The sequence below is a fragment of the Dasypus novemcinctus genome, chromosome 15 (genome assembly GCF_030445035.2).
Source record: "Dasypus novemcinctus isolate mDasNov1 chromosome 15, mDasNov1.1.hap2, whole genome shotgun sequence".
In the NCBI taxonomy this organism is placed as follows: domain Eukaryota; kingdom Metazoa; phylum Chordata; class Mammalia; order Cingulata; family Dasypodidae; genus Dasypus; species Dasypus novemcinctus.
Genome location: NC_080687.1, coordinates 10308588 through 10331784, shown reverse-complemented (window position 1 = coordinate 10331784; position 23197 = coordinate 10308588). Strand labels below are relative to the sequence as shown.

The 23197-nt window shown below is 46.6% G+C and overlaps 1 protein-coding gene and 2 pseudogenes across 1 annotated transcript in view; all 3 read right to left on the bottom strand.

Moving 5' to 3' along the window:
• SLC46A3 (solute carrier family 46 member 3) overlaps positions 1 to 8217 on the bottom strand; it is a 41878-nt gene extending 33661 nt beyond the window's left edge. Inside the window, exons 1-2 of the mRNA XM_004458537.3 lie at positions 8013 to 8217; positions 3397 to 3528 (exon numbers count right to left, since the gene is read on the bottom strand). The gene's annotated coding sequence lies outside the window, so the exon portion shown is untranslated. The remainder of the gene's footprint in view (positions 1 to 3396; positions 3529 to 8012) is intronic.
• Positions 8218 to 9778: 1561 nt separating this feature from the next.
• Positions 9779 to 10714, bottom strand: LOC101434286 (NEDD8-conjugating enzyme UBE2F pseudogene; annotated as a pseudogene).
• Positions 10715 to 14949: 4235 nt separating this feature from the next.
• LOC131273558 (SERPINE1 mRNA-binding protein 1-like) lies at positions 14950 to 22795 on the bottom strand (annotated as a pseudogene).
• Positions 22796 to 23197: the final 402 nt, after the last annotated feature.

The following is a 23197-nucleotide window of genomic DNA, read 5'->3' as shown; positions in this document are numbered from 1 at the left end:
GTACTGTGAGTAAAAATGAAACACAATGGCATTATGACTTGCTCTCATGAAGAGATAACATGTAAGGTATTGCAAACCTGGAACTTAAATCTTGCAGCTCAAAGAAAAACTTATACATTGAATAGTACATTAATTAGTATTAAGCACTGTACCTATATCCTAACTTAGATATATGCTTAATGATTTTGGTGATATCTTTTCTATTCTAAACCATATGCAGTGAAACATTGAACATGTTAAAAGTCCTGGTAAATTTCATTTTCTAAGTAGTTAGTGAACATGCTTAACCCAGGTCTCCCTCCTAGCCCTTATTCCAGAACCTGTCCCATTCATACCCTGGGGAGGACTGGCAAATCCATATACCATCCTACCAGGGCTAAGTGTTTTCCATCAGAAGGGAAATGGCAAATGAAGTGGCTAAGACCCACTTAAGCTTAGCCCCTTTAAAATAGTCCATGGGCAATCTGTCCTCACTCAGGACCTGGAAACCATGTTCAGATCAAAACTTAGCAAGAAAATGCGCTTCATTCTCAGTTAGAGCCAAAATGTAAAGAACTTTACTCTGTAGTTCTGATCATTCTCATAGCTATTAAAATTAAAGGGATTTCCCGCTTGGTACACTAATCCTGAGTGAAGCCAGCTGCCCAATAAAGTGCCAGTTCACTAGAAGCTCCTGATGGGATGCATGAATGCCCGCTGGCCTGAAATACCTCTTCAAGAGAAAAAGCTAAGTCGTGTCTATGTCAAAGTCAGCTGTTCCCTCTAATACTAGCCCAAATACCTATTGCTAGGGGGAGGGCAAACCAGACATCCCTTTAAAAAAAAACAGACATCCTTTAAAAAAAAAAAAAAACCTTGTCTGTTTTCATCTCCTTTAACTTAAATAAAAAGGGCAATGCCTCTTCCATTCAACTCAAGGAAGAATACTGTTTCCCACAAACTTTGGGAAAATGCAGGCTTTACGGTTCTACTTTTTTGGTTCAGTATCCTTTTAGTGGGACACTATATTCTCAAAATTCTAAAGAAGTTTACTTCTTCCAGAATCAACATCTCATGAGCCATAGTGGGGCTTCATCCCAATTTGCCTAGGATGCCAGATCTGTCTTCTCCTGACTGAGCTAGAAGAGTCAGAGAGTTTTACTCCTTGTCAGGTAGGGCTTACTGCTCCTAACCAGCTGCGGAAGAAAGATCATTTCCCTTCAGCACCCCTTTAAGAATAAAGGTGTAAACTCTCTGAGGGGGGAATGAAGTCGGCTAGTAAAATAGGGAATCAATAGACAGATCTGGAACCTGGCAAGAAGTCCATGTGGACATCATAACTCCAGGATGGCTGCTGGAAGACCCTCCCCAAGATTCTGCCACTCAGAAGAAGACTTCCTCCAGAAGCCAGGAGAAGCCCAGGATATTCCCCAAGGACTTTATCTTTGGGCCTCCTGGGAGATTAATGGGAGAAATAATCAAAATGGTAAACAGCTGGAACTCCTCCCCTGCCATTAGCAAAGGGGTGGGATAATCAACAGTTCAAAAAGTAGGTGCAGGCGGCAGACTTGGCCCAGTGGTTAGGGTGTCCGTCTACTACATGGGAGGTCTGCGGTTCAAACCCTGGGCCTCCTTGACCCGTGTGGAGCTGGCCCATGTGTGGTGCTGATATGTGCAAGGAGTGCCGTGCCACGCAGGAGTGTCCCCCATGTGGGGGAGCCCCACGCACAAGGAGTGCACCCCTAAAGGAGAGCTGCCCAGTGCGAGGGAGAGTGCAGCCTGCCCGGGAGTGGTGCTGTACACATGGAGAGCTGACACGGCAGGATGACGCAACAGAAAGAGACACAGATTCCCGTGCTGCTGACAACAACAGAAGCGGACAGAGAGGACGCAGCAAATAGACACAGAGAACAGACAACCGGGGGTGGGGGTGGCGGGGGTGGAGGGGAAATAAATAAATCAATCTTAAAAAAAAAAAAAGTAGGTTCAAGGCCTCAGCTCTCTCTCTCACCTCTGGACCCCGACTCTGGCTGCCTTCTCCCCCACTTGGATCACTATGCAAGTTAACCTGGGGATCTATAACCTATAATGAGGAATTGTAGTCTATAAATCAGTCCCCTTTATCATTTTTCAGGACCTTCCCCTCTACCTGGGACCATGACCTGTTATTTTCTCCCATTTCTCGTCCCTCCCTACCTGAATAAATTACTGGCCTAACTCACCCAACATGCTCTTGAAATTCATTTCTGCAGTGTAGTCAAGAACCTAGTCAATATCTGGTAACACTAAGACATTAAGTAAATAGCCACAAAAGTAAGTGAATAATGTAATCCCAATTTTGTTTAAAACTAAGTATACATAAGTATGTATAGCAAAAACCCTGTAAAGTTGTCTATCAAATGTTGATGGCAATTATCTCTGAGTGATGGGATTATAACTGATTTTTATCTGCAAATACCATAGCCAGCATAATTTTCTGAATTCTCCACAAATATTTCAACCGTGAGTGTACATTAACATATAATAAAAAAAGAGATTATTTTTTTAAGAAATGAGAAGCAGAAACCATAAAACAGTACTGTGCAAAGTCATTCATATTTGTTAAAGCTTTTAACCTCTTCCAAGGGCATTAGTTTCAAAGTGTTTCTATGAGCTTTAAAGTTGAATCAGCAAGCACATGGCAAAAGTACTCTCTTGGACTGTCAGATAAGACAGGATGGAAGCTGAGCCCTGACTGGCAATGAGAGGCCTTTATCTAGAAAAGTTATCTCAAGAACAGAGCCGTAACTGCAGGGAGGAACGTGGGAGGCCTGCTCAAACCCAGACTTGCCAACTAGGAGACAGAACGTGGCAAGCCGGTCCAACCTTCTGACTTCACACATTAGGAGAATGAGAACAGAGGTGAAACACCCGTGTTATACTTCACAGAACACGCATGCCGGGCTAGACCCCCGTGCTGGTAGAGGTACAGAAAGGGCCCTCCTTGGGAGCCAGCTGTCCTGCCGTCCAGCTTTCTTCCTTACCCAGTGGAGTTTTAAGGAGAAGCTCAACTCTCCAAGGTTAAAATGCAACCCTCTTATCTGTCGCCTCCGGCAGTTGCTCCCATCACCACCCAGGTTTTACTACTGGTGACCTTGGGGGCAGGTATTCCCGAGGTTAGAAAACAGAGAGCCGTCTTGTCCCCTGGAAGGGTAACCCTAATCTCGGGTATCTTTAAATGTAGGGAGACGGGATTTATCTTGGCAAGGTTCATCACAGTCCTGACCAGTTGGATTATAGTTTGCTTTATTTCCACTATCCTGTAACCCTGATAATAGAGTTGTAAGATGCAGGGAGTCTTTGGGTAATTAGAACCTAATCTTCAAGCATTCAGACCGTAACTCAACGGAACTCTTTATCCGTGGATGAGCTCCTCACCTGAAGAGAACTGGTGGGAACTCTTAAAGGGTCATTTTGAGGAGTTGCTGGAGGCTTAGTGTGATGTAGCTCAAGCTGAGGAACTCCCAGAGGCTGCAGTCTCAGAGAGGTCTTCTCCCTGTCCAGTTTTACCTGCAGAAAACAAAGGAGATTGTCCCAGTGAAGAGCCAAGAAAGATCCCTTCCTGGGCCTGGCAGGGAGGGGAAGAGTAACCTCTGAAATAGCCCAGAGCATAACCAAAGACTCCGCCAGGGCAAAGCATTTACCTGAGCCTTATCCCACCTGGGGGAAGGGCACTTCCCCACCTCTGCCCCCTCTAGCTTTCCCGACTAACCTAACAGAGAAAACAAAAAAAGCTCAGGAAGACTTGTAACAGTCACAGCTCAAGGGATACAGGTCCACCCAAAGACAGGCGTTTAATGATCAGATTATAGAATGCTTCCTGCACACCTTCCCACCACATCAACAAGCTCCAGTACAATAACAGTGGGTTATAGCTGAAGGGCTGCAAGGCTTAGATTCTACTTAAGAAGAAGACAAAGGGAGCAGGTGTAGCTCAGCCGATGAGCTCCTACTTTACATATACAAGATCATGGGTTCAATCCACAGTACCTCTTAAAAAAAAAAGGAAGACAGAAACAAGGACACTAGAGGAATCTGATGGAAGCTTCTGGTAACTACAGCTATGAAAAAGACTAAATACAGCCCAACTGCCAACCAGAGTCACATAAACAGAGTCACATGCTAAAAGCCTTTAGTTTCTGGTCTTTGAAATACCTTGTCCAGTTTTTCAACAAGGCAGGCTAAAAGGGAAGCAAAAACACACTGGGAAGAGCTAAAGCAAGCATCAGAACCAGGCTTGGATATGTCATGATTTGGAAATCATCAGGTAGGGAATTTTAATTGACTAGCATTAATAGGCGATGGAGGGTCACATGGAGGCTAGCAGAGCTGCTGTGGTGGAGATGGCAGTGGGAGACTGAACGAGCTGGAGGGAGAAGAGGAAGTGGTCATGTCTTGTGCTACACAAGGTTCAACAGGAATGTCAGGAACACATAACCAGTGCAAAAGGCAAGAAAAAGAAATAAAAGACAGGAAAATTGAAAAGTTAGAAGTAAATCTGTGCCTATTCTTAGGCAACATGTTTATATAGAAAAGACTAAGGAATAAACACTTTTTAAAACCCTGCTATAACAAATAAGTTAATTATCAGGATCTAGATAAATTTACAAAACCTATATTTCTATCCATTAACAAAAAATGTGCAAAAACCTTTGCACTGAAAGCTATAAAACATTGCCAAGAGAAATTAAAAAGTCCTAAGTCAATTGATAAATATACCATGTTCATGAATTGGAAGACTAAATATTACGAAGTGGTCAGTTCTCTCCCAAATTAACCTGTAGATTCAAGGCAACCCCAATCAAAGCCTTAAACAAAAGAAGAAAGAAAGAAACTGACAAGTTAATTATAAAATTTTCATTGACATGCAAAGGATCTATAACGGCCAAAATAATCTTGAAAAAGGCCAGTAAAGCAGGAAGACTTACATTACCTGACTCCATGACTTTACTAAAAAGATACAATAAGGACTGAGGGAAGATGGCAGAGTAGGAAGCTCCAGGAATCAGTCCCTCCACCAGAACAACTTTTAAATGAGCGGGAACTGTCCGAATCAACTATTTCAACATTCCAGAGTCCAGGAGAATACTGTATAGCATCCAGGGAAGAGCAGGAAGAAGAGGCTGATAAATTGCAGTAAAAATCAGTAAACTACTCTCTCTGCAAGGTAGTTATTATCCCCCATTCTTGCCACAGGCAGCTGTGGGGTCCAGCCCCTGGTATAGCTTTTTTTTTTTTTTTTAAGATTTATTTTGTTTATTTCTCTCCCCTTTCCCCCCGTTGTCTGCTCTCTGTGTCCATTTGCTGTGTGTTCTTCTGTGTCCACTTGCATTCATGTCATGAGGCACTGGGAAACTGTGCTGCTTTTTTTGTTGTGTCATCTTGCTGCATCAGCTCTCTTTGTGCACAGTGCCACTCCTGCATGGGCTGCAATTTTTCATGTGGGGCGGCTCTCCTTGAGGGGCGCACTCCTTGTGTGTGGGGCACCCCTATGCGGCGGTCACCCCTGTATGGCACAGCATTCCTTGCACGCGGCAGCACTGCGCAGGGGCCAGCTCACCACACGGGTCAGGAGGCCCTGAGTTTGAACCCTGGACCTCCCATATGGTAGGCGGACGCTCTATCAGTTGAGCCATTTCTGCTTCCAAGGCATAGCTTGTTGTGACAGAAAGGGTCATATAAATCCAGTCCCCCCAGTTCTGGAGGAAGCATGGGCCATTCACTGATCAGTTCTTTTGATGAGCTACTTTGGATCACTGGGCACCCAGCTCTTGAGTGTGGCCATTGTTCTAACCTGCCCCACACAGAGATGGCAAAGGAGACTTGAAGAAGGTACACTTCCTCAGAGCTGGGGAGGAGAGGTGAGGGGCTACGTTTGCTGGCCAAGGGGCAAGTCAAGAATAAAGCTTTGGGGGAGCATGGAAGAAGCTCCTGGCACCCTCCTGGCACCTCCCAGGGCAGTCTGGAGCCATCCAGAACTTTGTTTGTGAGTGGGTCCCTGGCCTTGTTCTGGCTGAGAAAGACTGACTTGGGAAAAACTACTTTGATGTTACTAATAAGCACTTTCAGAGAGCCTAAAATCTATTTTTAATGATTCTTAATAGCACATGTTTTAGTTTCCTAGGTGGCTGAAAGCAGATACCATGAAATGGGTTGGCTTTAAACAATGGGAAAGTATTAGCTTAAGTCGAGGCTATTAGAATGTCCACATCAAGGCATCCTCGAGGTGATGCTTTCTCCCTGAAGACTGGCATTCTGGGGCTGGCTGCTGGCCACCCTTGGTCCTTAGCTTGCCACATGGCAAGCACATGGTGGCATTTCCTGGTCTCTTCCTTTTCTTCAGGTCCCATTGATGTCCAGCCTCTGGCTGCTCCCTCTGTGGTTTTTCTCTGTCCGAATTTCATTCAGCTCATAAGGGACTCCAGTAATAGGATTAAGACTCATCCTTTTTGAAGCAGGCCACACCTTAACTGAAGTAGCCTCATCTAAAGGTCCCACTTACAATGGGTTCACACCCACAGGAAGGGATTATGTTGAAGAACATGTTTTTCTGTGTTACATGGTTCTAAACCATCACAAAGACAATAGGCCAATGACACAGAATTGAGAGTTCAGAAATAAATCCATATACCTTTGGCCAAATGATTTTTGACAAGGGTGCCAAGTGCATTATTGGGGAAAGAAAGGTCTCTTCAACAAATGGCACTGGAGAACCTGGATATCCACATGCAAAAGAGTAGGTGGACCCCTACCTCCCATTATATACAAAAATTAAAGGATCAAGACCTAAACATAACAGCTAAAACCATAAAACTCTTAAAAGAAAACACAGGGGGGAACCTTCATAAACTTGGATTTGGTAGTGATTTCTTAGGTATGACACCAAAAGCATGAGCAATAAAGGAAACGTCGATAAAATGGACCCCATTAAAATGAAAAACTTGTATGTCACTATTAAGAAAATGAAAGGACAATCTATAGAATGGGAGAAAATAATTGCTAACCATATATCTGATAAGGGTTTAATATCCAGAATACATAAAGAACTGCTACAACAACAAAAAGGCAATAACTCAATAAAAAAAAAAAGGCAAGAGATTTCAAATAACATTTCTCCAAAGAAGATGCATGGCTGGCCAATGTGCACGTGACACGGATTGAACTTGTGATATGTGCTACAACATGGATGAGTGTTGAAGACATGCTGAGTGAAAGAAGCCAGACACACAAGGACAGATATAGTATGATCTCACTTCTAGAATAATTGCATAGAGACAGATAGTAGATTATAGGTTACCAGGGGTGGGAGTGAAGTGGGGGGAGGGGAAGAGGGAATGGTTGCTTAATGGGTACAGAGTTTCTGTTTGAGATGATTAAAAAATGGGGGTAATTGATATTGGTGATGGCAGCATAATAATGTGAAAGCAATTAATACCACTGAATTGTACACTTGAAAATGATTCAAATGGGAAATTCTAATTTGTATATATGCTACTTAAAAATTTTTTAAACGCTAGTTTAAAAAAATTAATTGATTCGGGGTGGGGACTAGGTGAAAATATAGATAAAATAAAAATGGCAGAGTATTAAAAAATATATGCTGTGGAGTCTGATGGAAAAAGTAGACAACATGCAAAAACAGATGGGTAATGTAAGCAGACAAATGGAGATTCTAAGAAAGAATCAAAAGCACTAGCAGAAAGGAGGAACGCCTTGGGTGGCCTCCTCAGCAGACTGGACGCTGCCGGGGTGAGCCTGGAGGTGGATCAAAACCTACTCAGTCCCAGCAGGCGCCAGACCCTGAACTAGGTCCTGGTCACCAACACAGGCCACCTGTGCCTCCCGGAGCTGGCTCACGGGCAGCCAAGCAGAGAAGTCCAAAGCCAGCCACCCCTCCTTCCGGTCTGTCCTCCTCATCTTCATCGTCAACCCCAGTCTCAGTTCTGGCCTTCACCTTTTGGAAATCTCTACACCTTCACCTCTGTTTTTCTTACCTTTCAATCTTGCCCCATTCCAGGTACTGCTTTGCATCGCTGGCAGAGAAATCAATCTCAAATACAAAACCGGCTGTTTTCTCTGCTTTAATGGTACATGTTGTCATTAGGGTAAAGTCCAAATTCCTAAGCGAGACATACAACACTGGCCTGTACTTATTTCTTAGCTTTGACTTTTGCCACTCCTTCCCTGGAAATGTACGTACTGAACTGGGGTTCTGACAGGTGGAGTTCTGATCGGCTAAGCTCCTCCCTCTTAATAGGCTGTCCTTCCGTGTCCCTTTCTTGTCTGTGCGGCCATCCAACTTATCCCTCAAGACACAATTCAAGTATTAATGGCCAAGGGAAACCATCTGACTTTCCTCCTCACCCAGCATCTGAGTCAGGGGCCTCTGCTTTTCGTAGAACTCTCTGTTCTAGCATTAACACGATGTAACGCGATCATCTCTTTTCTAAATTATTCCACCTTGGACCAGGCTAGGAGTTCTTTAAAGGCAGGTCTTTTTTTTTTTTTTTTTTTTTGAAACCACACAAACAATTATTCTGCATCTGAGCTCCCGGGTCAAAGGTCTGCGTGTGGGACCAGGTCCGTCAGCCCCTCCTTGTTGACTCCTGTGCACCTGCCCACCCGGGAAGGCTGTGTCCAGGGGCTGAGTCGGGGCCTCCAAGGCCCAGCAGGCGCCCCCTCGAGAACGCCGGAACCAGAGCAAACAGCAGAGAAGGCCACAGGCATGGCTTCGGGGGGCATCGGGCACCGCGCAGGTGCTATCTCGCCCGTCCCACAGGACAGGGGCAGCGAGGGCCTGGCTCTTCGATGCACAGCCCCACAGGCAGGGCCCATGGGTTCCGTCCCCTCAGCCAGCAGGAGCGCCACGCTCCCCAGCTGGCGGGGGCTGCCAGCCAGCTTTGTGTGGGCAGCAGGGGAGAACCGGCTCCCTGTATTTACATTCAGATCTAGCTTCAAATGGCTCCAAAACGTTCTTGTCACATAGCTGGATCTGATAGTAAGAGCTCTGATTTTTTAGAAGCTATATTCTTGTTGCATTTGGACAGAATGAATAATTTGTCTTTCACAGTTTCCTTTTCAATATTTCTTTTCAATAGTTGCTTGACCCAACATCATTCTGTCTACTCTATACAATGAAAATACAAACTAAATGGGAATAGAAAAAAATAATTAAAGCATTAAATTGTACATGTCTGTTCTACCCAAAATATACTTACATTAAAAAAATATGCATTTCAGTGAGAGATACACAGTAAATGACTCTAAGCATTCTGGCAAGCTTCAGGACACCTAGGCAGGGCCAGCATTTCGGGAAGAAGCTGAGAAAACTTGCATCGATCCCCATTTGTAGCGAGTTCCTTATGGCCATTCAGCGGTTACACTGAACACGTCATTAGCATCACTTGTGTAGGAAACTGGCTTGTTTGGGAAAAGGGAGGCAAGCTCTAACCTCAATTCTGAGTTCCTTAAAACTTCTCAAGAACATCATCAACAGCCTATACAGTACAGTTTTGAAATCGTAAACATGTCAAGGTAAGCAGAAAACTCTCCAGAGCCCAAAGCACATTTTCTGGCTGTATTTTGTTGAATTCCCCTCCACATATGGGCAGTCAGGCCGTGTTTCTTCTTGGGGACAATGTGGCCATGGACTAGAACAATGCAGGGGGACGTGGGGTTGGGGAGAGGAGGGTTAACCTTGTTGTTTTAAGTTGGACTCATCTGCCACATGCAATCCGCGGTCCTGCAAGCTCTCCTCGTATCATCTGGCGTAACACTTACTGCAGTCTTCAACTTTATCCTGGAAGTCCTCCTTGTCCCGCAAATGACGTTCTGCAGCTTCAATATTCAGCGGATCATCAAAATTCAAAAGGTCAGTAAAAAAAATAGTTAAATCCCCAAACCACATCCTTTACCGTCCTCGTGGGAGCCCAGCCAGTGCCGTCGATCGAATGTTCTCTCGGTAAACTTAGACATATTTCCCCTGTCTCTGTGACGTTGGGGTGCCAAATCCTGGCCAGGCATCTTACTTTGGGAGCACCACGTTGTACCCCTCAGGAACTTCAGTTTCAAAGTGACATTTTCCACCCCGGTAGTAACCCTCATCTTTAACAAGCAGCTTGTCCCGCACAGAGGCCCTCCGAGTGGAGTCTGAAGCTGTGGCTGCTGCCCGGGACCCTTTAGGACCGTCATCCCGCTTCAGTTTGCTCGCCAGGGTGAGCAGTACTGCTGCCTTTGGACCCCGCGCACGGGCGAGGCGGCCCGGCACCCAGCACCGTGCCCGCCCGCGCCCCGGCTCCCAAAGGCGGGTCTTAATAGGCCATTTTTTTCAAGCCTTGTATTTCGGCTTGTCAAAGCAACCAGTAAATGTTTGATGGATGAATGAATGACCGGGACGAGAGAGAGAGAGAAAAAAAGAAAAGGTCAATGTAAGAAACCGTACAACAACAGGGATTTGGGTCAAAAATCAATATTCAAGGTATGTGAGCCAGGATTCTTGGTTACAAATAACAGATATTGACTCTGGTTCATGTGAGCAGAAAAGGAATGCTCTAGACGGGTAGGAGGTAGCTCACGGCATTGACAGGAAGGCTGGAGAGTCAGAAAGAGACACAGCCGACAGCTGGGCACCCCGTCCTGGCAGGTTTGCCGTGGAGCTCCTGCACTGCAGCTTCCCAGGTGGGAAGGGCGTTTGCATGCTAAACAGCCAAAGGGACAAGTGTGGAGTATGCTGGGTTTTCCCAAAGACCCGCGTCCAGCACATCCGTGTTTCCCTTCTATGGTGTAAAACAGGCAGGGACGTGGGCATGGGGCAGACAAGGGGTGCACAGTCTGTGAAGATTATAAAACATATAAAAATGGCTAAAAGATGATCTGCTTTTCATTATCAACTCAAGCCAGCAGTTCCAAACAAGGCCAGTTTCTCTCTTGAAAAAAAAAATTGGTTGGTTGGTTGGTTGGGTCTAAATAGTTGCTGCATGGTAGTTTTAAAAATAAGTCCAAATTCTTTGATCCTCCTCCCTTTAAAAGGTGGAGCCTGTTTCCCTCTCCCCAGTGTGGACTGGACTTAATCTTTTTGTTTGATAAGTGTAAATTTCATATATGATATATTGACTGGGAATTCTATCTTTAAATGAAAATCTAGTCTTCTTTTTAACTGTTAATTGTTTTTGAAACTAAAGAAGAAATCAAATGAAAAAATCATAAAAATAAAATTATTTTTGGTAACTACTGAAAATGAGTGTTGTTTACTACCAAGAGGGTGTGAACAAAATGATCTGCTCCAGTTGTCAAATGTGCTAGGTATTATGCCACAACATTCAAGCTTAATGCTCAGATTTATGAGACAGTTTAAGAGCTCCAAAATAAAAAGAACACTAAATTTTCCTCATCATGGATCTTTGGATATCAGAGAGAGTTAGAGCATATAAATAAAGAGTGAAATCACCTTCCAACCTAAGCTAAAGGATTCAGTCATTAGATTCAATTATTTCTTTTTTTTTTTGAGCATAAAATTAAATCTCTACTCTTTTTCTGTTATTACCCACCAATAAGAATAAGTTAAGGTTCACAGTTTTAGTTCTTGACACAAAGTGAACTAGGAGGCAAATTTACATCCACCAGATACAATTAATGGTCCAACTTCAAAAAATTTGGGGGAAGCGGACGTGGCTCAACTGATAAGAGTGTCCGTCTATCATATGGAGGGTCCAGGTTCAAACCCAGGGCCTCCTGGCCCGTGTGGAGCTGGCCCACGTGCAGTGCTGCTGCACGCAAGGAGTGCCGTGCCACACAGGGGTGTCCCCGCGTAGGGGAACCCCACGTGTAAGGAGTGTACCCCCCAAGGAGAGCCACCCCACGTGAAAAAAGCACAGCCCACCCAGGAGTTGGCGCCGAACGTGGAGAGCTGACGCAGCAAGATGACACAACCAAAAAAGAGATGCAGTTTCCCAGTTCCGCCGGATAATGAAAGCGGACACAGAGGAACACACAGTGAATGGACACAGAGAGCCGACAATGGGGGGGAATGGGGAGAGAAATAAAATAAATCTTTTAAATTAAAAAAAAAATTCAGGCTATCTTGAAAGCTTGCAACATACTAGATATTGCTATGAATACTCTACTGACAGAATGCCAGCAATGGCAAGCAGTGAGTAGAACTTGTGAAGTGCTTTTTATTTATACAGTAGGTGTTTTCTATAATATGTCGCTAGAACACCAAAGATTTATAAACATGCCAGATGTTCAGAAGCAACTTAGTTCAAAGCCTAAACATGATTTAGGGGTGTGCTCCAATCTCAAGAAGGGTCAATCATCCATTCGGACAAAATTAATACTTGCCTCTGGGAAAGCAGGGACTCTTTATAAATATTTTTTAAAAATTAGATTTGACATTAGCACCAGTGCAAAATAAGCTCAGCATCATCAGATCCAAAACACCAGCACAAGTTTTAACCAGCTTTTAAAAAATCATGGAGAAGCGGCTGTCGCCCAATCAGTTGGGCTCCCGTCTACCATATGGGAGGCCCTGGGTTCGAGTCTGGGGTCTCCTTGTGAAGGCAACCTCTCCCACACGCTGGGGAGAATCACCCAGCCCGCAAGCACCACAGAGAGCCATCTCAGCAAGGTGACGCAAGCCGGCTCAGCGAGATGATGCAACAAAAAGGAAGCCAAGCAAAAAACCAAAAAACAAAACTCAGAAGAGCAGCAAATGGACACAGAGAGCAGACAGCAAGCAAGCCACAAGGGGGGAGGGAATAAATAAAAATAAATACAGACAGAAGAACATACAGCAGATGGACACAGAGAGCAGACAGCACGCAAAAAGCCACCAGGGGGGATTAAAAAAAATCATGTACTTCCTATTAAGATGTCAGACTAGCAGGTTATCAGATTAATAAATCTAACTCAAATATACTTTTTTTTTTTCTTTTTTGGAATGTTAGGGAAATGATTAACTTTTCCTGGACAAATTTCTCTTTTAGCAGTATTTCAGGAGAACAAATCAGTAGAACAGCCAACATTTTAAGATTTAAGATAGTCACTACCTTTTTAAAGATTTATTTTTTATTTTTTATTTATTTCTCCACACCCCCCCCCCCACCCTGTTCTCCCTGTTCCCCCCGTTGTCTGCTCTCTGTGTCCATTCACTCTGTGTTCTTCTGTGTCTGTTTGTCTTATTAGGCGGCTCCAGGAACCGATCCTGGGACCTTCCAGAGTGGAAGAGGGGTGGTTATTCTCTTGAACCACCTCAACTTCCTGTTCTGCTACCTCTTCTTATTTTCTCTCCTCCGTGCCTCTTGCTGTGTCATCTTGCTGCGCCAGCTCTCTGCATTGGCCAGCACTCCTGCACGGGGCAGCATTCTGCATGGGCCAGCACTCCACATGGGCCAGCTTGCCCTCACCAGGAGGCCCTGGGTATCGAATCCTGGACCTCCTATATGGTAGACAGGAGCCCAATTGCTTGAGCTACATCTGTTTCCCAAGACATTCACTATTTTTAAAACTGGGCATTACCTTACGTAGAAAATTACTGAAAATGGAGTGACTAAAGATCTTAAGAACTTTAAATAAAATTCCTTTCCTATTTGCCAATAAATGTGGCAGAAGTATTTTAAAAATCCTAGAAAATCTGTTTATTCATCATTCTTTCCAAGTATTTTTTTAGTAAGTGGTGTTCCTGTTCAAGGAATCCATGATTAACCTAATGATCTGATGGGGAAAGAGGGAAAACATACTTTTCACCTTTTGTGGAACATGCTTTAACCTATCAACTTAAGACCAAAATTAATAGCAATATAAAGAATTTGGAAACAAAAAGATTTTTGGTTTATATTTCATGATGGTGTTGCTGTCCCAACCTTATAAAGTAGAGCTGTCTGCTTTCCAAAATCCAAATATTAAAATACTCCCCATCTCACCGTGCTAACCTGTGTCCTTTGGTTTCTTTAAAACATAGAAGACTTAAAAGGATGTTGATTATCGAGGTGCAAGTTTGATTTGGGGGCCTTTCACACACAAAAATCATACCAAATGTCCAGACACTTATTTTATAGGAACAGTTTAAATATTATGCATTAGCCCAATCAAATTCTTCCATCCACCCTGTTGGAGAGGGGAAAAAATCCACACCCGTTTAACTATTTCACTCGATAGGATTTGTCTCCCAACAATAAGTAGCTTAAACAACTTTCACCCATCTAGTTTGACTTTTAGAGTGGGCAAGTCACATATTTTTAAGTACTTATAGCGAAATTGTGAGTTATAACTTGAACCTAGTAAACCATGCATCACAGCAGGAGCGAGGTTAACAAACCAGTGTGCTTTGAATTTGTTCAAGTACTGATATTTTGTATATAAAGACTTAGCATATATAGCAGCTATCATGAGAATTGAGAAGATTTTCCTCCAAAATGAAAATATTAAAACTAAGTTAAAACAGTGTTAGTATTCCACACAGCATAAAATTTGACAAATCAAGTTTACATGTCCCAGTTGACCGTGTGTGAAAATGCGAAGCAGGTATTAAAAATGTTATGTCCAATATTTAAAACCAGCTCATAATTGGGGGAACGTCTAAATCCTTAATTAAAAAACACAAATGGAGCGAAAGCTTTAAACACCTGTATTTCACGTTTGGAAACGCATGTTTGCATGCAGCAATACAAAAGTATTCATGAAGAATGCATAATCTCTGAAAATTATGAAAACATCCCTGCTACCAAAAACACATATCTAAATACAAAACTGACTACCATATTTGTTACTTCTGTGTAGCAAGAGAAGTTCATTTTCAAAACAGATAAAATTCAGTCTTTAGGTGTGAATGACAGTCTTTAAAATTTTTTTCTTAGTGTTTGGGGTGTTTAAGTATGCAAAGCCTCAGAGTGGAGAGTCCACAAAGAAAACCCAGGGTTGCCTTATGGCATCCAGTTAAGCCAGAGCTGGAAATGCCTCTGAGTCTTCTACATCGGGAACAGAAGCACTCGTCAGCCCTGTCGCCACAATAAGGATGCCCACCACGCCCATGTCCCCCACACCCATGTCCACCATGTCCTGGGCAGCCAAGGTCTCCAAAATTGATCTCCAGCTGAGACATTATATCATTTCCTGGCTTCTGGAAATGATGGCCTATCTCTGAATCTTCAGCATGAGCCTCTTTGACTTGTGAAGAACATACGTTCTTCATAAGGGAACATAAATTCCCTTTTTCCACTGCCCATCAGCACCTTCATTTGGTTTTCAGATATTAAATTCTACTTTTGCCTGGTCCTTACTTTGGATAGCTTTCCACTCATGCAAAGTCATCTCTTTTGGACCTTCTTCCTTTACCTCTTCAGCTTCATTCTCCTTATTTTCAGTGTCTGCGACTGGAGGCTCTTCACCTTCAGGTGTTTCCTCAGTCCCATTTGTTTGATCCAAGCCACGGCACTTAGGAGACATTCGTTTCGGAGCGCCTTTTGGGCATTCTGTTAATGCGTCTTTGACAGGTGCCCAGTGGTGAGATCTGCCGCCTTCACGTTTGTCCTCCTGCTTCAGGCCACAGCTGTCTCTCCCACCATGCCTGTCAAATTCACGTTGGCCAAGAGAATCAAACCCACCTCCTCGGCCACTTCAGCCCCGGATAGGCCGCTCCATAAAGTCCATCAACAGAAAGTTCTCCGTCCTCACTCTTTTCTTCAAGTGTCTTTTCAAATCGCCATGCACGAGGCGCTCGCCCTTCTGGTGGCCTACCAGTTATTTTCCCTGCGCCCTGAGGTTGCTGATCAGTTCTTCTTCTCACGTGTCTTTTTCCTTCTTTCTTGGCAGCACATCTGCACTGGGGGGCACGGGTTCTTGGGTCATTCTGAGACTTCTTACGCAGCTGCCTGCCTGCTCTGGGCCACGGCCTGCCCTGCGCTCTTGGCGCCAGGGCCACCAACGCTGCCCTTGCCGGCTTCTTTTTTCTTGTTCTCTGACACTTTCAACACCTCGAAGGGATCCAATCTGTCCTTAAAACTGGTCAAATTGGTTGGTGACCAGCAGCCGAAGCCCCCTGTGAATGCCCAGGCCTGACGTGGCGGATTGCAGCGGGCCGCGCCGAGCCAGGAGTGCCCGCTTCAGCTCTGCCCACAAGACCGTTTTTTTTAAATTTTGCTAGAGAAATGGCTTCTTTTTTTCCTCTTAATCAACTCAATTTTTAAAAGAAATTGTTAATATATATATAAAACATAAAATTTGCCATGTTAATCATTTTTAAATGTACAATTAATTCCGTGGCATTCACCATGCTGCCCGACCACCACCGCCGTCCATGACCAAGATCTTTCCATCACCCCAAACACCTCATTAAGCAATAGCACCCCATTCCCCCTCCCCTCAGCCCCTGGAAACTTGTATTCTACTCTCTGTCTCTCTGAATTTGCTTTTTCTAGGTCTTTTGTATAAGGGGAACCATACAATATCTGTCCTTTTGTGTCAACAAAGGTTTCTTTCGTACCCCCGTGTGCTTGGAACCTGCCAGGTCCCCCAGGTGTGCCTTGGCAGTGGGATAGAAGGAAGGAAACCGGGCGAGCAGTAGAGCAGGGCTTCCGGGAAGAAGGGTGGAGTCGCTCAGGAGAGCCAGAGCTCTGGGGGCGGACAGGGCCAGGCTGTAGGTTATTCCAGGTGTGAGCAGGGAGGCCTCGCTGAGAACGGGGACTTGAGAAAAGACCTGGAGGGAGCGCGGGAGTTTGCCACGCAGAGAGCTGGCAGAACCTTCTGAGCAGGCGGCAGCCCCAGCCAGCGCCCCGCGCCATGGGCCCATAGATGCTGGAGCGGAAGCAGGAACGTCAGCTGGAGGCCAGAGAGAGAGGGGGCCCCCAGGGGCGGCGGGTCCCCCAGGACCATGCCCAGAGGATGCCAGCACCCCCTTGGAGGGGCCCTGGGGGTGCTCCCAGCACCAAGCCCAGAGCTGGACTCAGGAGTCCGTTTATTCGGATTGGGAAGAAAAGGGAGCTCCCAGAAGCTTAGCATACTGGAGCTACGATGTCACCCCTGATACATGGTCGACTAACAGCTTCTGGAGGCCAAAGACACAACTTTCTATACGAGGCTAAAGATGAACGCTGTGCAGCAGGGGAAGTACAGGCATTTCCTGGCTACTTTCTTTCCCTCTGAAACCCCAGTCTAGGTAGCAGTTTAATAGTGTACATTACATCGTGTGTGTTCTACGTCACCCAGCAAGATTTTAGACATTTAGTCCCATGGAATTTCAGAGTCAGACAGGTTATTAGAAGTGTTTGAATTTTTTTTTTAAGATTTATTTTTTATTTATTTCTCTCCTCCACCCCCACCCCCCCGTTGTCTGCTCTCTGTGTCCATTTGCTGTGTGTTCTTCTGTGTCTGCTTGTATTCTTGTCAGCAGCACCCAGAATCTGTGTCTCTTTTTGTTGCATCATCTTGCTGCGTCAGCTCTCCATGTGTGCAGCGCCATTCCTGGGCAGGCTGTGCTTTTCTTGCGCAGGGCGGCTCTCCTTATGGGGTGTACGCCTTGGGCATGGGGTTCCCCGATGTGGGAGACACCCCTGCATGGCATGGCACTCCTTGCATGCAGCAGCACTGCACGTGGGCCAGCTCACTACATGGGCCAGGAGGCCCTGGGTTTGAACCTTGGACCTCGCATATGGTAGGCAGGCGCTCTATCCTTTGAGCCAAATCCACTTCCCAGAAGAGTTTGAGTTTGATTTCCCCTCAAAGCCAGCACCCCAGGCAAATGGCTAATTCTCTGCAGAACTGAACTTTCCTGGTTGGCACGCCTGGTGCACTGGATCAGTCATTTACACCAGGCAAGAGCAGAGGAGTAGATGCAGGCCAGCCCGCTGAATTCCCAAGCAAAATCTCTCTGGAGTAATAAGAAGGCTGCAGGAGAAGCCAGTGGTAAAGACAGAGAAACTGACCACAGTTTTACGCAGGGCCCGGAAGGGAAGGGCCATGGATCCCAGTGGCTGTCTTAACTCTGCCAACACTGGCTTTCCTGGGACACGCCAACCGGTCCGGAATGGCATGGGATAACCCAAGAGCTGAGATTTGCACGAGGAGGCAGTGCAAGCAGAGCTCTAGGAGTGGCTGTGAGCAGGGTGGCTGCGTGCTTTCTCTTCCCAACCCAGGCCCTTTTTAGAGGGAAAGGACAACTGGTGCTGATGGAGAAACGGGGACAAACAGTCACTCTAATCTCCCAGGGTTATTACAGGAGAGGCTCAGCGTGTCAGCCTGGGGGCGGGCACTGGGAATGCGGGGCGCTCCTTGGTCCCCCAGGTGTGCGAAGGATAAAAGATACACCTTAGCAAAATCAAGCGCAATCCCAGAAAGGCCACCACTACCTGTTCCCTTCCTTTAACTTCCGCTCATTGATTCAAATCGTTTTCTTTTTGGCTTAAACAGGAATTAATTGGCACGTTTTGTGTTTTTTTGTTTTCTTTTGAAGATTTTGGGGCCGGGGATTGAACCCGGACCTTGTATGTGGGAAGCCAGGGCTCAACCGCTGAGCTAGAGCAGTTCCCCTCATGGCAAATGGTTTTGAGACTAGAAGAAGTCCAAACTCAAGAGATCAGCAAGACGTGCTTTCTCCCTGAGGACCACAGTGCTCCCGTGCCGGCCCCCGGCAATCTTTGGGGTTCCTTGGCTTGTATTTATCCTGTCACATGGTTGTATCTTCTCCTTCCTGGGCTCTCTGACTTCTAGGTTCTCTTTCTCTTTTTTAACGGAATGTTTTGTTTTTAAAGAAGCTTTAGGCAGGGTCTCGGAGACAGCCAAAGTAGATACAACCCCAGGTACTGGTGCTCCTGAGGGCGACAGAGACACCCAGGTCCTATGGTCATGGTGGGTGGCCCTGGAGTTCGGTGCCTTCCAGTGGGCCCTACTTTGGAATTTGTGCTCCTGAGTGTGGGGGAGTTGGACTCAGATGTGACTTCTCTACACATGCCTCTTCTGTCCCTTTTATTGAAACTGTGGTTGGCGCTGGGGTTGGTGTATGCCCAGGAGACTGGACTCTCTGGGATGCCCATGTGCCAGCTGGGCCCTGAGGCTCAGCAGTGTTGCAACACCTACTCTCTGGTGTGTTGGACTTACCAGGTCAGCTGACAGGGAGGTGAGGATGGTCAACCACCACATCAAGGAACCAAGAGAGTCTACAGCTGTAGGTATGTGAGTCCCACCTACCAGCCACATGGGATCGAAGCCCCCTCTCAATTGAGAGGTGGAGGGGGCATTGCCATCCCAGGGCTCTCAGAATGGAGCAATAACATATGGATTAGAGTGGACTTACTGGTATTCTACTATAGAATTACTGTGACTCTAGCAATGGAAGAAATTATATTATTGATGTGGAGACAGTGGCCACAAGAGCTGCTGAATGCAGGGAGAGGGAAGAAGAAATGTGATGTGGGGGCATTTTTGGGACTTGGAGTTGTCCTGAATGATATTGTAGGGACAGATGCTGGACATTGTATACCTGCCATAACTCACTGAATGGACTGGGAGAGAGTATAAACTACAACGTAAACTATAATCCATGCTGTGGAACATTGCTCCAAAATGTATTCATCAAATACAATGAATGTACCACACTAATGAAAGAAGTTGATGATGTGGGAAAAGTGGGAGGTATTGGGAATGGGGTATATGGGAACCTCCTATATTTTTTAATGTAACATTTTGTGTGATTTTTGTATCTTTTAAAAATAAATTTAAAATATATTATTATAAAAATTTATAAAAATTTAAAACAATAGAGAAAATCAATGAGAAAAAAAGAAGCCTTAGGGGAAGGGGATGTGGCTCAAGCAGTTAAGTGTTCACCTCCCACATGGGAGGTCCCACGTTTAGTCCCTGGTGCCTCCTAAAGAAGATGAGCAGAAACAACGAGCAGTCAAGGAGCAGACACAGCAAGCAGATAATAAGCAGACAGATGAGGGAGCCATCTGGAGGGGAGGAGAAGCTTTAGATTACATAAATGTTACAATGAAAATATTTAGAGTGTATTTTAACCCTTAAATTGTCAAAATTGTTTATCTCAACAATAAACTGAAACTCATCCCTGAATTCTGTACCTTGGCAGTAGGTTGTACAAAGTGACATTTCCTCTTAAGACACAGCACAGAATCTGAAAACCATGACTATTAAATCACATTAAACTTTAATAAGTGCGTCACATTGAATCATCTCAAGGATGACAGAAGCCATGTCCTTATCTGACATATGCTGAAATGCCTTCATATACTCCACTGGGAGCAAGTGTCAAAGCCAGAGGCCAAGACGTCACAGCACTAGAAAATATTATCAGCACGCTGCACATTGGCAAAACCTGGAGAGAGAGTCTCCTGCAGATGGGTCCCTCCCTTCTCTCTACTCAGGCTCCGCACATACACATTATTTTCAGCCTTGCTGTTCGAGCTTGGGTTTTGTTCAGATATTTATTCTCCTCCACAGGCCCTTGCTTTCAAGCCTAGTCCCAGAGGTCCAATCATTGTCAGGCTAATAACCATTTCCTTGGCTGGTGATGACTTTAATTAGGGGTATAAAAGGTAATCCTGGCCCAGGAAGTGTGTGGAGAAGCCTGCTGGGAGGCCCCACTGTAAGAAAGATACACAGAAACATATCCTCCCTTTTATGCCTCCAGACATTGCGTGCCTGTGAAATCCGGAACTGCTGCAGCCATCTTGTGCCTGCGAGGTGCGCTCACTGAGGACAAGCACACAGCTGAGGATGGTAGGCGAGATGGAGAGACAGGAAGGTCTCAGTTCCTGGAAGGAACTGTGGTGGTAGCAGAGCTCTCGTCCTCTGGGCGCTTTGCTGACTTCTGTAAACATCGCGGGTGTGGTTGTTTCACAGTCCGTATCTGATGAGTCTAAAAAAAGCTGCTGTATATCTGTTTCTGCCTTCTTGTTTCCACTGGCTCTTTCTCTGGTCACCTTGTTTCCTTATTTGCCATTTATCTTTGAGAGGAGGTCATTGTCCTTGAAAAATGATTTGTGGGGACTCACAGGTCTGGGATAAAGGTGGGATCGGATCGAGGCAGGACTTCCGTAGAGGATTTGCATTTGCTTCTGCCGTGGGGCCCGGAGGTGCTACCATCCTAGAGCGCCCTAAACCACACATCCCGCTGACATTCCATCAGGGTGCCTGGCCGGGAGCACGCGCGACCCCTCCGGGACAGCTCTTCCTCTTTCTCCATTTCCCCTCTGCCGCTGGTGGGCACCAGCAGCCTCGGCTGGAGGAGAGAGAGAAGGTTGGTTCCTGGCTCGCACTCAGGACCCTGTGGAGTGTCAGGCTCCAGGAGGGTCTCCTGTAAGACCGCCCCCCCGCATTAGCTGCTCCCCCTCCCTCGGGGTGGCCAAGGGACAGAAGCCCGAGTGTCCTCCGAGTGTCCTCGTTGTGGCAAATGCCTTGGAGGACGAGTGGCCCTGGGGCCCCGGACCCACTACCCTAAATCCCTCCCCCTTAGGCCTTTGCTACCCACTTGGCAGTCCTTTGACATTTAAGGCGACGAGCCGTCCATTTCCTTGAGAGTTCACCTCTCCCTCTGGAATTACAATGTGAGAAAATAAATTCATTACCGTTGAAGTCATTTGAGTTGTGTGTCCCTCAATGGGTCTGCTCTTGACATTTTACCAGATTCTGGAGGAATTTCTGTGGGGACACCTGGAAATGGACCAGTCTCTAATACTAAGAGTTGGATTCACTGATTCAGTAAGGACTCCCGTTATTAGGGCAAAACACCCCCCAAAACTTACAAAAGAGATGTCATTGTGGCAAGAAAGAGAAAATCAACACTTATCGAGGGCCCAACTGTGCGTGGCACTTTAGTTTTACTATGTCCTGACTGGACTCTGGCCCCTCAGATGAAGCAGTGAGCTCTAATTCGTCAGACATCTGCGCAGAGTGCTAGAAGCAGAGGCGGGAGGGAGGGCAGGGTCGCTGCTGCACCGCGCCACCTGCAGCACACTCACCGCAGGAGCTTCCGGCGCGGCTGTCGTGCTTTCTGTTTTGGGTCAGCCAGAACTTCCGGAGCAGGGGGTCCCGAGGTCCCCAGTGGGTTTTCCTCACTAGCCCAGAGTCCAGCTTGGGAGTGACACTGCCAGCTTCACGGACTGTGCCGTTGACACTTGGCCTTATGCCTTCAAGCTGGGACCTTTGACTGAAACCTGAGCCCCGGGAGTCGGGGCGACTCTAACGGGGGGTCTTAGCCAGACACGGGGTCTTGGGGAGAGCCCCGAGGAGCCGGGGTCCCCGGCCCAGCGTGGTTGGAGAGTTGCCTGTTTTCCCGGGCAGAGTCTGGACTGGTCTGAGCCTTTTTGCCCCTGGCTATTAACCGGAGTGTGGACAAGATGATCCCTCAGACGCCCTCGGACGCCGAAAGGCGGCTTTAAGAGTGCACATTTATTCAGGACTTTATAGGCCTGACGTGGTGACAGGTCATCTGAGAGCCTTCCTGTAATACGGCCTTCGTCCCCCGCGCTGCTTCCCTCGCCACCTGTCGCGTCGTCGCCGCCCCTTGCTGTGGAGGATGTGGGGCGGGCGGCGCACACCCTGCAGGGCTGAGGCCCGGCTGTCAGGGCCAAGGCTCGGTCCCTGCCCAGGTGCCACCTCGGGTGAAGGGAGCTGGTCCTCAAGGCAGGACACCCGGGAAGGGCCGGGCCGGCCCCAGGGCCCCCGGAGCTGAGCCCGGCTGCTCCTGCTCCCGCGGCTCAGTCCCCCTGCCCTCACCGCTCCCAGGGTCCTCCCAGCTGCGCACCTGCCGGCTCCTGCCGCACACCTCCATCTCAGAGGCTGCTCCTGGGAGCCAGAGCCTGCTCCGGCCCCCGGCCCTTCATTCCATGCCCAGGGAAGGACGTTGGGGCAGCATCTAAAGAAGGCGCTCCTTAAATTCGGGGCGTCCCTGAAGGACGCATTTTAGTGTAATAAATGGTGACCTGCCCCTGGAGGGGCTCCAAGTACAGGTGACATGTCTGATGATGGCGTCTGAGTTCCCCTGAGCAGGAAGTGCCTGCTCTACCTCGTTGTCACCTGCCAGTTCTTCCTTCAGTGTCCAAGGGCTTAGAGGCTCTAATAAAAGCAAAAGTTGTATCGGGTGCCTGATCCCGCTATCCTTCCGGCAAACTTAACCCTCTTCCCGCCTTCCCAGGGGCCCCAAACAGGTTCACTTTCTCCCTGCCTGCCCTTC